General features: G+C 35.4%; 1 long non-coding RNA gene across 2 annotated transcripts in view; it reads right to left on the bottom strand.

Annotated features, from left to right (window-relative positions):
- LOC116588800 overlaps positions 1 to 16,859 on the bottom strand; it is a 318,200-nt gene that overhangs the window by 61,426 nt on the left and 239,915 nt on the right. The gene's annotated exons all lie outside the window — the stretch shown is intronic.

Here is a 16,859-nt window from a genome sequence, read left to right as displayed (position 1 = left end):
CTTTTTTTTATTGGTGCTATTTGTTTGAAGAACCCTGACTAATATAAATGGTGATTGTCACAGGCCGAAGATAGAAAGTAGTGGGGAGTTACTGTTGAATGAGTACAGAATTCCGATTTAAAAGATGAAAAGAGTTTTGGAAATAGATGATGACAGCAGTTGTACAACAATGTGAAAGTACTCAATATTCCTTAACTGTACACTTTAGAATGACTAAAATAATAAATTTCATGTAATGTATTTTACCACAATTATATAAATCTTTAGTCAATCCTACTGAATGAAACATCTTTTGGCTCTGCTTAAATCAATAGTTATCAAACTTTTTGGTCTGAGGACCCTTTTAAACTCCTAAAAATTAATAAGAACCCCACAGGACTTTTGTTGGTATGGATTTTATCTGTTGATGTTCAGGTCTTAGACACTAAGACTGAGAAAATTTAAAATATTTATTAATTCATTTAAAATAATAATGAACCCATTATATAAAAACATAACACATTTTATGATAATTAAGTATATTTCCCAATATATAAGTACTTTACTAGGTAACATTATTTTATATTTTTATAAATCTTTTTATTTATTTATTTATTTTTAAAGATTTTATTTATTTATTTGACAGAGAGAGATCACAAGTAGGCAGAGAGGCAGGCAGAGAGAGAGAGAGAGGAGGAAGCAGGCTCCCTGCTGAGCAGAGAGCCTGATGTGGGACTCGATCCCAGGACCCTGAGATCATGACCTGAGCCGAAGGCAGCGGCTTAACCCACTGAGCCACCCAGGCGCCCTTTATAAATCTTTTTAAATACCTAGCTAAAATGAGACAGTTGAACCTCCCTATCTTCTACATTCAAGTTGGAATATTTTACTATGCTTGAAGAATTAAGAAAATCCAACCTCATACAAATGTATACTTGGAAAGGAGAATTTAAAAGTACTTAAGATAAGTATGGATATTATTTGATAGTATACTCGAATTCAATAAGAAGTAGTACCTAAATGTTAGTTGCAATGCAGAATCTGAAACCATACCAATAAACTTATTATGCTGTTACATTAAGTCCACTGGCCTATTTTGTGCTTTGAGTAGATCTTCCACCCCTGCATAATACACATTTTTCATTTAGAAAATATTGTTCACTGAGTTATTACTTAGCTCTTTCTAATGTTGACACATTTCATTTTTCAAAATTTAAAAACCACATTTACTGGGGTACCTGGGTGGCTCAGTGGGCTAAGCCTCTCCCTTCAGCTCAGGTCATAGTCTCAGGGTCCTGGGATGGAGCCCTGTATCAGGCTCTCTGCTCAGCGGGGAGCCTACTTCCCCCTCCCTCTGCCTGCCTCTCTGCCTACTTGTGTTCTCTCTCTCTCTCTGTCAGATAAATTAAAAAAATCTTTTTAAAAAACTGCATTTATTAATATCACCACTAACCTCATCAAAATTTTACAAAATTCTAATTTTCATTTGAAAGCTCACTCTATCATTAGCAACAAATACTGTCAGGGGTGTTCCCTGAAATGACAGGCTCACTTTGCTCAAATTTGAGACAATGTTTGCCAAATAATCAAGTCTGAATAACCCTAGTTTGTCTGTCATTCTTTCACGTAGAAAACAGTATTCTATGAAACAGTGGCTGGTTCAGCTTGCAACTCAATCACTCAAGTTCTTTTCCTCTAAACAACCAACATACTTTGGTACTTTGACATGCTGCAGAAGTGTTTTATACCTGTTCCCCATTTTATCACATAGAATATTAAAGAGAGGACACTCAATGATCAAGATTTTACAAACTTACCAATGTTTACTGCTTCATGATAAAACATTCTTAGATGAAAAGACTTTTTAAATGTGGATACATTTTTCTTAATGTCTTGAAGAATGCAATAACTATTTGCACACTTTGGTGCCACTGCCTTAATTTGTGCTATGTACTTGTAGTTTTTATTTTTGTACCATCAGTATAAATGTCACTATAAAGAAAAAGGCAAATAAATATTAATATTTTTAAAAGTATTTTTACTTTGCAAACCCTCTGAAAGGACTTGGAGACCTCCAGAGATCTGTTCGCCACATTTTGAAAACCATTGGTTTAGACAATACAGGAAGTCTTAGGACTTCTTAATATCAAACTGACATCAGAATTCAGAATCCTTAACCTTTCAAGTAGAAAATGAACAGAGATTAAGTCATCCAGACTCCTTCTTTTACATGAGAAGAAATGGAATGTCAAGAGAGTTGAACACAAACTTTCTCATCACCAGCCAGTACTAGAATCTGAAATGCATCACTCCTGTACTGAGTGATGCTCTTACTCTTGTAGTTCAGTGAGGACAACTCTCCAACATCACAAAGTAAATTAGTCAGGAACTGAATCCTTTCTAAAGCCATTTGGTGGCATGTGACAATAAACAGATTCACTTTTGTTTTTCCATTTACCGGTGAGGCCAGCCATGGCACTGAAGTAATCTTTCAATCATTTCCTATCATCTACCTATAAAGAGATACAAAGATAAGCACCATAGAACACTTAAATTGATAATTACCAAATATAATGATGGGCTGACAACAACTTATACAATGGCAAGAGAAAGCATCTTTGAGGAGATAATATTTGATTTGAGCAGCAAGACAGAGGAATAGCAAAATCATTCCTAGCAAAATCATTTAGACTGTTTGAAAAACCAAAGGGTGAGCAATGTTGTTGAACAGAAATGGTGACGGGGAAAGCATAATGGGTTGAGATTAGAAAGGGGTAATTAAGACCCAGTTCATGAGCCATGGGGAAGAATTTAAATATTATTCTAAGTGCAAGAGTAACCTATTACAGTATTTTAAGCAAGAAAATAAAATAATCGATTTTAAACAGAATCCAAAAGGCAAAGAGGCCATTCTAAATGTAATGTGTCCAGAAAACTAAAACCTGGATCTGGTAATTTAAAAAGGCTTAGCACTGGAATATATTAGACAATTTTAATGTATATGGTAGCCTGAATAGCACCCCCGAAAGATGTCTGTTTTCTAATCTCTGGAACCTGTAAATATGTTGTTATATGGAAGAAGAGACATCATAGATTTAATTCAGCCTAACAACCTTAATATAGGTTATTTCGGATTACCTATATGGTCCCAATGTAGTCACATGACCCATTAAAGCAGGGAACTTTCTTGGCTGGAAGCAGAAAAAAATGCAGCAGAAAAGGAACTCGGAGACATTTAAAGTGTGCAAAAGACTCAATACACCACTGCTGGTTTGAAGATAAAGAGGTAATGTGATGAGAAATGTAGACAACCTTAAGTCTAAGGAGCTGAGAAAGGCTCCCAACCGACAGCCCACAAAGATACAGGGGCTTCACTGCTAAAACCACAAGGAACTGACTTCTGCCAATAGCTTGAATGAGCTTGGAAACAGATTCTCCCCTAGAGCTCCAGTTAAGAGCCAAACTAGCTGACATCTTGAGGTTGATCCTGTAAAACCCAAAAAGAGAACCCAGGCAAACCTACCAATGCATCTGGCCCAAAGAACAATGAGATAATAAATTTGTGTTGTTTTAAGTTGTCATGTTTGCAGTAATTTTTTTTACAGTGCCAATTGAAAGCTAATGAATATGATTTCATAGGTAAAGAGGAGTTAAAAAATAAAACTTAATAATTTTATTATAAACCTAAAGATGGCAAAGAGACTTTACTCATATCCCTGAGTCATAGTGTCTTAAATAAAATAAAATAGAAAAATAATCTCTGCATTTAATAAAACCAAGAAACATCTTTAAATCACAAAGTATAAAGAATACATAATGAAATTTGAACCATGAATTTAGGAAAGACCATGAAAACTGCTAAATCTTGGAGAAGCTACAGGTTCCTTTAAAAGTTAAGTTAGTTGTCCAGAGAGGTCCTATTAAAAATTCTTTAATGGAGTGTCTGAATGCTAGACTGGAAATGCAATGAAGGGCACTCAGAAAACAAGTCAATAGTCAGATCCTCTTTCTATTCGACTAGGTGACCATCTAATCCCATGCAAACTCCAAAGGATCCATCACTGCACCTCTGCTCAAGTCCCACACTAGCATAATGGGTTGAGAAAAGTATAATATATAAAGACGTATGAAGCATAAACAATGAGAGAATAAGAAATCTTTGGAAAAACAATTTAGAATGTTTAAAAATATAACAAATTAAGGGAGACAAGTGATTAAAGAATATATGAGGAAAACAACCAAACTAGATACAAAGTTACCTGGCAAAACTCAGGAAAGAAATTGATGATGACAATAAAACCATACAGAAATAAAGGACTTATTAGAAGTTGAAATAAATAAATTTAATGCTGCTAAAATAGGATAAACCATAAAGTTAGACAAGCACACAAAATGAAATAGAAAAGAACACAAAGATAAAAGAAAATAGAAAGAACATGACAAATAAGGGCAATACAAAAAGAGCCATAATTGGTGTTTTGAAAGAAGAAATCTCAGCAAATGCAATCAAAATTTCAAATATTTTAAAAGAAAAACATTTTCTAAAAAAACCATATATGCTAATTAGAAAGAAATTCTAAATTTCACTTAAAATTATGTAAGGGGAGATGGTTCAAGATGGCAGTGTAGGAGTATCCTGAACTTATCTCCTCCCACAGACACAACAAATCTACAGCTATATATACAACAATTCCCTCTAGAAAAAAAAAAAAAAAAACTGAAAACCAACAGAAACCTACACACACACACACACACACACACACACACAAATTAAATGGCCACACTGAAGTAACAGTAGAGGCAAAGAAGCACTCTCACCAACAATCTAACCCCTGGGAGTGGTGACCCATAGTCAGCCATCAGGAAAAATCTCATAAACACAAAACTTTTTCCAGAGGAGTGAAGGGTCTGTGCACCACATTGCCACATTAGGCACTTCAACCCTTAGGAATAGCACTGGAGAGATGAGCCTCCAAAATATGCAGTTTTGAAAACCAATGGGGTAGGGCACCTGGGTGGCCCATTCAGTTCAGTGGCAGCCAACTCTTGATTTCTGCCCAGATCATGATCTCAGGGTCCTGGGATTGAGCCCTGCAACAGGATCCTTACTCAGTGGGAAGTCTGCTTAAGGATTCTCTCTCTGCCTCCCACTGCCTCTTCCCTACTCATTTGCTGACTCTCTCTCTCTCCCTCCCTCTTTCTCTTAAATAAATATGGATATTCATAAAATGTTGGAGCTAGAATTGGAACAATGATTATAAAGATACTAGCTGAGCCTGAAAAAAAGCATAGAACACTAAAGAATCCCTTTCTGAATAAAAGAACTATGATCTAAACAGGTTGAAATCAAAAAGGGTATTGCTGAGATACAGTGGAGGTTCTTACTGCTAGGATAAATGAGGCAGAAGGGAAAATAAGTGATATAGAAGATAAAATTACAGAGAATAAAGAAACTGAACAAAAGAGAAACAATAACCAGACTATGAGGGGAGGATTTGAAGATCAGTGATACCAAGAGCAAAATAATATTAGAATTATTGGGCTCCCAAAGGGAGAGGAAAGAGAGGGACGGGCAGAACATATATTTGAGCAAATTATAGTGAGAACTTCCCTAATCTGGGGAAGGAAACAGGAATTCAAGCATAGGAGGAACAGAGAACGCCCCCCTGCTCCACTTAAAATCAATAAAAATAGATCAACACCCTGATATATAATAGTGAAACTTGCAAATTTCAGAGATAAAGGGAAAATTCTAAAAGCAGCTTGAGATAAGAGATCCTTAATCTACAAGGGAACTTAGACTGGCAGCAGACCTGTCCATAGAAACCTGGCAGACCAGAAAAGGTTGGCATGATATATTCAGAGTACTAAATGAGAAAAACATGCAACAAGAATATTTTATCCAGCAAGGCTGTCACTCAGAAAAGAAGGAGAGATAAAGAACTTTTAGGAAAAACAGAAACTAATTAGGAGAATTTGTGCTCAATAAACCAGTCTTGCAAGAAATTTTAAAGAGGAGCCTGTAAGTGAAGAGAGTGCCCAAAAGTAACATAGACCAGAAAGGAACAAAGACAGACAGCAACAGTGATTTTACAGGTAATACAATGGCACTAAATTCATATCTTTCAATAGTTACTCTGAATGTAAATAGGCTAAATGGTCCAATCAAAAGACACAGGATATCAGACTGGATAAAAAAGCAAGACCCACTGATACACTTTCTACAAGAAACTCATTTTAGACCCAAAGAAACCTCCACACAATAAGTGAAGGTGGAGAACCATTTATCATGCTAATGGACATCAAAAGAAAGCTGGACTAGCAATCCTGATATCAGAAAAATTAGATTTTAAACTAAAGACTATAGTAAGGGATGAAGAGGTACATTATGTCATTCTTAAAGGGTCTATTCAACAAGAAAACATAACAATTATAATTATTTATGCTTCTAACATTGATACAGCCAATTATATAAATCAATTAACAACAAAATCAAAGAAACACATTGATAATAATACAATAATACTAGGGGACTTTAACACCATACTCACAGCAATAGACAGATCATCTAAGCAGAAGATCAACAAGGAAATAAAGGCTGCAAATGACACAATGGGCAAAATGGATGTCACAGATATATAGAGCATTCCATCTTAAAGCAACAAAATACACATTCTTCTCCAGTCCACATGGAACATTCTCCAGAGCAGATCCCACATTGAGTCACAAATAGGTCTCAACTGGTATGAAAAGATTGGGATTATTCCCTACATATTTTTAGACCACAATGCTTTGAAACTAGAACTCAATCGAAAGGGGACATTTGGAAGGAACTCAAATACTTGCAGATTAAAAAGCATCCTACTAAGGAATGAATGGGTCAACAAGGTAATTAAAGAAGAATTTTAAAAATTCACAGAAACAATGAAAATCAAAAGCTGTTCAAAACCTTTGGGATGCAGCAAAGGTGGTCCTAAGAGGGAAGTACATAGCAATAGAAGTCTTTGTAAAGAAACTAGAAAAGTCTCAAATACACAGGCTAAACTATACCTAAAAGAGCTGGGGAAAGAACAGCAAATAAAGCCTAAACCAAGCAGGAGATGAGAAATTATTAATAAAGATTAAAGCAGAAATCAATGAAATAAAAACCAAAAGAATGGTAGAAAGATCAATGAAACTAGAAGCTGGTTCTTTGAAAGGATTAAAAAGATTGATAAACCCCTAGCAAGACTTTTCAAAAAAGAGAGAGAGAGAGAAAGGACCCAAATCAATAAAATCATGAATGAAAGAGAAGTGATCACAACAATTCCCAGGAAATAAAATTTTAAGAACATATTATGAGCAACTATATGCCAACAAATTAAGCAATCTTGATGAAATGTATGCATTCCTAGAGACATATAAACTACCAAAACTGAAACAGGAAGAAACAGAAAACCTGAACAGACCCATAACCAGCAAGGAAACTGAAGCAATAATCAAAAAATTTCCCAGCGAAGAGTCCAGGGCCAGATGGCTTCCCAGGGTAATTCTACCAACCATTTAAAAAACTAATACACTGTGCATATTTATTGTGTACTTTCTATCATATTCTATGTTTTAGAAAAACACAAATCTGGTTTTTAATCCTGGTTCTCTATTTATTGACTGAGCAAAACTGGTAATTTACTTAAAGATTCTAAGAAAATCCTTAATTTCATCATCTATTAAAAGGAGGAGTCAGGGCACATGAGTGGCTCAGTCAGTTAAGTGTCTACCTTCAGCTCAGGTCATGATCCTGGGGTCCTGGGATCAAGCCCCACACTGGGCTTTCTGTTCAGCAGGAAGTCTTCTTCTCCCTCTCTGCCTGCTGCTCCCCCTGCTTGTTCTCTCTCTCTCTCTCTCAAGTAAATGAGTAAAATATTTAAAATAAAATAAAATAAAAATAAAATGAGTGAGTATTAGCACCATAAGGTTATTTTAAGAATAAAATGAGTAGGGAAATGACTTAATGGAGAGAGGACAATATTGAATAAACTATATTCATATTAATAGTGAAAAAAGTAGCAACAACAGTGGAAGTTGTACTAGTGGTAGAAGTAGCAGTGAGATAGCATAGTTAGAGCAAAAGTTATTATAATTTTACATGATTTTTGGTAAAATACTTTGGATGGGTAAGCTCTTTTTTCACTAATAAAATAGTTTTGATTTGGTTTAACATTAATATCTTAGAAAAATTATTCAACTTTCATTGTTCTGGTTCAGTCATATGATGCAAAGTACATGTGACTTTGTTCATTAAAAATGTTTAAGATTTTATATTATATTACCATTTAGTCAAAGTAAATAAATGAATGTGTATTTTCAAAAAAAAAAAAAGGAACTAATACCTATCCTTCTGAGTCTGTTTCAAGAAACAGAAATGGAAGAAACACTTCCAAAATCATTCCACGAGGCCAGCATTACCTTGATCCCAAAACCAAAAAAAGACCACATCAAAAAGGAGAATAACAGACCAATATCCCTGATGAACATGGATGCAAAAATTCTCACCAAAATACTAGCCAATAGGATCCAATAGTACATTAAAAGGATTATTCATCATGACCAAGTGGGATTTATTCCTGGGTTGCAAGGGTGATTCACCATTCACAAATCAAAAAATGTGACATATCACATTAATAAAAGAAAGACAACCATATGATCCTCTTAATTGATGCAGAAAAAGCATTTGATGAAGTACAGCATCCTTTCTTGATCAAAACTCTCCACAGCATATGGATAGAGGGTGCACACCCTCATAAAAGTCATCTGTGAAAAACCTACAGTATATATCATTTTCAAAAGGGGAAAAACTGAGAGCTTTTTCCCCTAAAGTCAGGAACATGACAGGGATGTCCACTATGACCACTGCTATTCAAGATAGTACTAGAAGTCCTAGCCTCAGCAATCCAACAACAAAAAGAAATAAAAGGCATCCAATTTGGCAAAGAAGAAGTCAAACTCTCACTCTTTGCAGATGACATGGTACTGTATGTGGGAAACCCAGAAGACTCTATCCAAAAATTGCTAGAACTCTTACAGGAATTCAGTAAAGTGGCAGGATATAAAATCAGTGCATAGAAATCAGCTGTATTTCTCTACACCAACAATGAGACAGAAGAAAGAGAAATTAAAGATTCAATCCCATTTACAATTGCACCCAAAACTCTAAGACACCTAGGAATAAACCTAACCAAGAGGTAAAGGATCTGTACTCCAAAAACTACAGAACAGTTACAAAAGAAACTGAGGAAGACACAAAGAAATGAAAAAACATCCCATGTTCATGGATTGGAAAAATATTGTTAAAATGTCTATGTTACCTAGAGCAACCTACACATTCAATGCAATCCCTATCAAAATACCATTTACATTTTTCACAGAACTGGAACAAATAATCCTAAAATTTGTATGGCATCAGGAAAGACCCCAAATAACCAGAGGAATGTTGAAAAAGAAAACCAAAGCTGATAGCATCACAATTCTGGACTTCAAGCTCTATTACAACACTGTAATCACCAAGACAGTATGGTACTGGCACAAAAACAGATACATGGGTCAATGGAACAGAATAGAAAACTCAGAAGTAGACCCTCAACTCTATGGTCAACTAATCTTCAACAAAGCAGAACATCCAATGGAAAAAGGACAGTCTCTTCAACAAATGCTGTTGGGAAATTGGACAACCACATGTAGAAGAATGAAAATGAACCACTCCTTACACCACACATAAAAATAGACTCAAAATGGATGAAAGACCTAAATGTGAAACAAGACTTCATCAAAATTCTAGAGGGGAACATAGGCAGCAACCTCTTTGACCTAAGCCACAGCACCTTCTTTCTAAACACATCACCAAGGCAAGGGAAACAAATGCAAAAATGAACTATTGGGACTTCAAAAATGAACTATTGGGACTTCATCAAGGTCAAAACTTTTGTACAGCAAAAGAAACAGTCAACAAAACTAAAAGGCAGCCTATGAAAAAGGGGAAGATATTTGCAAATAACATAGCAGTTAAAGGGCTAGTATCCAAGATCTATAAAGAACGTATCAAGCTTGGGGCACCTGGGTGGCTCGGTGGGTTAAAGCCTCTGCCTTTGGCTCAGGTCATGATCCCAGGGTCCTGGGATCGAATCCCACATCAGGCTCTCCACTCAGCAGGGAGCCTGCTTCTCCGTCCCTCTCTGCCTGCCTCTCTGCCTACTTGTGATCTGTCTGTCAAATAAATAAATAAATAAAATCTTAAAAAAAAAAAAAAGAACATATCAAGCTCAACACTCAGAAAACAAATAATCCTGTCAAGAAATGGGCAGAAGAATGTCCCACATCACTTGGCATCATGGAAATACCACCTCACACCAGTCAGAATGGCTAAAAATAATTGCTCGGGAAATGACAGATGTTGGTGAGGATGTGGAGAAAGGGCAACCCTCTTATACTGCCAGTGGGAATATAAGTTTATATAGCCTCTCTGGAAAACAGTATGAAGATTCCTCAAGAACTTAAAAATAGAGCTACTCTAGGACCCAGCAACTACACTGCTAGGTATTTAACCCCAAAGATACAAATGTAATCATCTGAAGGGGCACCTGCACCCCAATGTTTATAGCAGCAATGTCCACAATAGCCAAACTATGGAAAGAGCCCAGATATCCATCAACAGATGAATGGAGAAGGAAGATGCGGTATACACATACAGTGGAACATTACTCAGCCATCAGAAATAATTAATACTTAAACATTTACATTGACATGGATGGAAATGGAGGGTAGTATGTGGAATAAAATAAGTCAACCAGAGAAAGACCATTATATGGTTTCATTCATATGTGAAATATAAGAAACAGTACAGAGGACCATAGAGGAAGAGGGGAAAACTGAATGGGAAGTCATCAGAGGAGAAGAAAAACCATGACAGACTCTTAACTATAGGAATGAAACTGAGGGTTGCTGGAGGGGAGGTCAGTAGGGGGATAGGGTAATTGGGTGATGGGCATTAAGGTGGGCACACAATGTGATGAGAACTGGGTATTACATGCAGTGGCTGAATTACTGAATTCTACATCTGAAACTAATGATGTGCTATATGTTGGCTAACTGAATTTAAATAAATTTTTAAAAAAGAATAAGGGATGGGAGAATAAGAAATAAATAAATAAATCAGTCGATCAATCAATCAAAAAAAAAAACAAACACACACACACACACACAAAGAGAACCAATGGGCCTTATGAAGGAGAAACAAAATTCTAGGGAATGAAGAGTCCATACCTACATGTACAGAATCATTGTCTCTGGAACCTGGTATAAAAGCATCAAATTGAAAAGCCACTAGATCACACATGAAGATTCATTTGCTAACATTAAGGCCTCTGTGGGATGGCAAAAGCCTAAAGTGACTCTCTCCAAGGACAGAGGAGCTGGTATGTGCCATCTTTGGCACTTTTCTTCTACCTTGTCAGTACTGGCCAAAGTGCTCCCTTCCTCCACATGGTTGGTGCCAGCACAGATGGATGCAATTTTTGCATTCTAACCTGCTAGCACTAATGAGAAAATACACTGCCCCTCCATGCAGCTCAGATGGCTGCCATCTAACCAGGTGGGTAAATGCCACAACAATCTGTGTGCTCCCATGACCACCACCAGACCTGTTAGCACCTCACCCCACTGAGTTTCTTCCACAACAAGTGCCAGATCAGTGAGTATGTAGAGTTCTTACAGGGAATGCCCTTTGAGTGCCTAAATGTGGTGATCAGGGAGCATTATGTTTCTGGGATCCATGATCAAAGAGACAGTGTGAGAGACAACCAAGAAAAAAAAAGTTTAAATTAAATAAGGTTCATTTCCTACATAAGCCCACTCCTTCAAGATTGGGAGAGACAGCTACTTCACCTCACACCTAGGCATACATTCAGAGTCAAGCAATGTGAGGAAACAGAAGAATATGGTACAAATGAAAGAACAAATAAAACCACAGGGAAAAAGAAAATCTTAATGAAACAAAGATAAGTAATTCATTTGATAATGAGTTCTAAGTAGTGTTTATATAGTTACTCACTGAACTATGAAAAAGACATGGATGAACACAGTAAGAACCTCAACACAGAGACAGAAAATATAATAAAGGACCAAACAGAAGTCACAGAGTTGAAGAATACAAAAACTGAACCAAAAAGTACACTAGTAGTGCTCAACAGCAGACTAGATGAAAAAGAAACCCAGTAAGTGGTTTGGAAAATAAAGAAGTAGAACTTACCTAGAGCAGAAAAGAAAGAAAGACAGACAGAAAGACAAGAAAGAAAGGAAGAAAAAAAGAAAGAAAGAAAGAAAGATGGATGAAGATAAGAAACCTGCAGAACACTATCAAGCATGTTAATATGTGCATTATAAGGGTTCCAGAAGGAGAAGGGACAGAGAAAGTTTCAGAAAGCTTACATGAAGAAATAATGGCTGGAAACTTTCTAACCTGGGGGAAGGAAACAGACATTCAGATCCAGGAAACCCAGAGATCCAAACAAGATGAACTCAAAGAGACCAACGCCAAAAAAACTACATTGGACTCCTGAACAGCACAAGGTTTAGTAACTCCAAAACCCCATGTAGTCAAAAATCCACATGTCACTTAATTCCTAATAGTTTACTGTTGACCAGAAGCCTTACAGATAACATAAAAAGTCAATTAGCACACATCTCATATGTTATATATATTACATATTATAGTCTTATAATAAAGTAAACTAGAAGAAAGTAATGTTATTAAGGAAATCATAACTATGGAAAAATACATTTATAGTATTGTACTTATCAAAAAAGTCTGGATGTATGTGGACATACACGGCACAAAACCATGTTGTTCAAGGGTCAGCTGTATAATTACAATGTCAAAAGTTAAAGGGAAAATCTTAAGTGAGAGAAAAACAGCTTATTACAAAAAAATAACCCACATAAGACAGAAATCAGTAGATTTCTCAGCAGTAATTTTGCAGGCAAGAAGAAAGTGGCATGATGTATTCAAGGTACTGCACAGAAAAAATTTCCAGTCAAGCATACTCTACTTGATAAAGTTATCATTCAGAACTTAAGGAGAAATGAAGAGCTTTTAAGACAAGCAAAAAGCTAAGTAAGTTCTTCACCTCTAAAGCAATCTTACAAGAAATATTAAATGGACCTCTTCATGATGAAAAGAAAAGGTACTAATTAGTAAAGTAAACATACAAAAGCAAAAACTTATTGGTAAACATACAATAAAAGTAGTGAATTAATTACTAATAAAGCTATTAGGGAGGTTAAAAATAAAAGTAGTAACATGGGGCGCCTGGGTGGCTCAGTGGGTTAAGCCTCTGCCTTCAGCTCAGGTTAAGATCCCAGGGTCCTGGAATTGAGCCCCATATCGGGATCTCTGCTCAGCAGGGAGCCTGCTTCCCCCTCTCTCTCTGCTTGCTGCTCTGCCTACTTGTGATCTCTGTCTGTCAAATAAATAAATAAAATCTTAAAAAAAAAATAGAAGTAGTAACAATAAATATAACTGTAGTAATTAGTTAAAGGACATACAAAATAAAAAGATATATAATGTGACATCAAAAACACAAAACTTGGGGTTTGCTAAAAATTCAGTTTAAGAATAAATTCAAACTTGTTATCAATTTAAAATAGAGTATTTGCATGTATATGCTTATATATTTGAGCTTCATGGTAGCCATAAACAAAACCTATAGTAAATACACAAAAGATAATGAATAAGGAATTTAAGTATTACACTGTAGAAAGTCATCAAACAAGGAAGAAAGCAAAAGATGAGAAAAGGACAGAGACAAACTATAAAACACAGAAAACAATTAAGACAAACTATAAAACACACAGAATACAATTAACAAAATGGCAATAAGTACATACCTATCAATAATTATTTTACATGTAAGTAGACTAAATACTCTAATCAGAAAACATAGTAGCTAAATGAATAGGGGAAAAAAGATCCATCTGTATGTTGCCTACAAAAAACTCACTTCAGATGTAAGGACACACACAGACTGAAAGTGAGGGGATAGAAAAAGATGTTTCATGCAAATGGAAACCCAAAGAAAGCTGGGAAAGCTACACTTATATCAAACAACATAAATCTTAAAACAAAGACTAATAAAAGACAAAGATAGGCACTGCATAATGAGAAAGGGGCCAATCTACCATGAAGATAGAACATTTGTAAATATATGTGCACCCAACAGAGAAATATATAAATATGCAAAGGAAATAGTAATAGACCTAAAGGGAGAATAATAGGGACTTTAATATCCTATGTGCCCACTGGATAGCTTACCTATATGAAAATAGATTTCTAGTTGAAACCACTCTCCTTAAATCACACACTAGACCAAAGACATAGGAAACAATCTAATCAAAAACAGCAGCATACATGTTCTTCTCAAGTACACATGGAATATTCTCCAGGATAAATTATATGTTAAGACACAAACAAGTCTCAAAATAATTCAAGAAGGGGCGCCTGGGTGACTCAGTGGTTAAAGCCTCTGCCTTCAGCTCAGGTCATGGTCTCACCGTCTTGGGACCAAGCCCTGCACCAGGCTTTCTGCTCAGCAGGGAGCCTGCTTTCCCCCTCTCTCTCTGCCTGCCTCTCCACCTGCTTGTGCTCTCTCTCTCTGTCAAATAAATAAATAAATAAAATCCTTAAAAAAATAAAATTTAAAAATTAAAAAAATAATAATTCAAGAAGACTGAAATCATGTCCAGTTTCTATTCTGAACATAATGGTAAGAAAACAGAAATCAATCAAAGAAAAAAATTGGAAAAATTACAAATATGGGGAAATTAGCAACATGCTACTAAGCAAAGTCAATAACAAAATCAAATGAAAAGTCATAAAATACTTTGAGACAAATGAAAATGGAAATACAACATACCAAAATCTGAGATGTAACAAAAACAGTTCTAAAAAGGAAGATTATACCATCACAAGCTGACCTCAAGAATCAAGAAAAATCTCAAAGAACAATCTAACTTTACATCTAAAAGGTACTAAGAAAAAAAACAAATAAATTAGAAGGAAGGAAACACTAAAGATCAAAGCAAAAATAAATGAAAAAGACATTTAAAAAGACAAAAGTAAAGATCAATGAAACTAAGAGATGGTTCTTTGAAAATACAAACAAAATTGATAATTCCCTGGCTTGACTCAGAAAGGAAAAAAGAGAAAAGGCTCACATAAAATCATATTTATAGAGGAATTACAACTGATACTAAAGAAATATAAAGGCTTTTGAGACATTACTATGAAGAATTACACGGCAACAAAGTAGACATCCCAGAAAAATGGATAAATTCCTATAAACACACAATCTTCCAAAACTTAATCAGAAAGAAATAGAAAGTCTTAATAGTCTATTAAGGAGATTGAATCAGTAATCAAAAACCTCCCAATAAGAGTCAAGGATGAGATGGCTTGATACTGGTGAATTCTATCTACCAAACATTCAAAGAACATTTAATACCTATACTCAAATGCTTCCAAAATATTTAAAAGGTGGGAACGCTTTCAGACTCTTTTTACATAGCTGGACTTACCCTGATACCAAATTCAGATAAGGACATTACAAAAAATAAAAATTAAAAAAAAATTATAAGGTAATATCCTTGAGGAACAGGGATGTAAAAATCTTCAACAAAATATTAGCAAATGAATTCAACAATATATTAAAAGAATCCACAACCATAATCAAGTGAGATCTATTCCAGGGATACAAGAATGTTTTCAAAATCTGCAAACCAATTAATGTCATATACCACACTGACAAAATAAAGGATAAAAATCCTATATGGTCATCTCAATAGATGCCGAAAACCATTTCACAAAATCCAACATCCACTTATAATGAAAACTCTAAAAAGAGTAGGTATAAACAAAGTGTAAACAAAATAAAGGCAATAGATGACAAACCCACAGTTATCAGCATCTCCAGGTGAAAAGCTGAAAACTTTTCCTTTAGGATCAAGAAGAAAAGGATGACAACTCTCACCATTTTCATTTAGCACAGTATTATAAGTCTTAGCCAGAGCAATTAAAAAATAAATAAAAGGCATCCAAATTATAAAGGAAGAAGTAACTATTTGCAGGTGACATGATTTTGCATTTAAAAAAACCAAAAGACTTGATCATAAAACTGTTATGTTTTATGAAAACATACATAAAAGAATGTTTATTGGAATTCCTGGGTGGCTCAGTGGGTTAAAGCCACTGCCTTTGGCTCAGGTCATGATCTCAGGGTCCTGGGATGGAGCCCCGCATTGGGCTCTCTGCTCGGTGGGGAGCCTGTTTCCCCCTCTCTTTCTGCCTACCTCTCTGCCTGTTTGTGATCTCTTTTAGATAAATAAATAAACTCTTAAAGAATTTTTTTTTAAAAAACAAGAATGTTTAGGGATGCCTGGGTGGCTCAGTTGGTTAAGCATCTGCCTTCAGCTCAGGTCGTGATCCCAGCCTCCTGGAATCGAGTCCCACATCAGGCTCCTTGCTCCGCAGGGAGCCTGCTTCTCCCTCTGCCTCTGCCTGCCTCTCTGTTTGTACTCTATCTTTCTGACATATAAATAAATAAAGTCTTTAAAAAAAATAAGAATGTTTATTAAATTTGTAATTCAATAAATTATAAAGCTGCATGATAGAAAGTCAATATATAAAAATCTATTCCATTTTATACATTAACAACAAGCTATCAGAAATTATGAAAATAATCACATTTATAAATATATCAAAAAGGAAAAAAATACCTAAGAATAAATTTAGCCAGGAAGTGAAAGACCTGTACACTGAACACTTTAAGAATGATGAATGAGGGGCGCCTGGGTGG

Source organism: Mustela erminea, chromosome 4, assembly GCF_009829155.1.
Source record: "Mustela erminea isolate mMusErm1 chromosome 4, mMusErm1.Pri, whole genome shotgun sequence".
Taxonomy (NCBI): Eukaryota; Metazoa; Chordata; class Mammalia; order Carnivora; family Mustelidae; genus Mustela; species Mustela erminea.
Note: the sequence above shows the minus strand (reverse complement) of the source record. Positions and strands in the feature narration are given on the sequence as shown.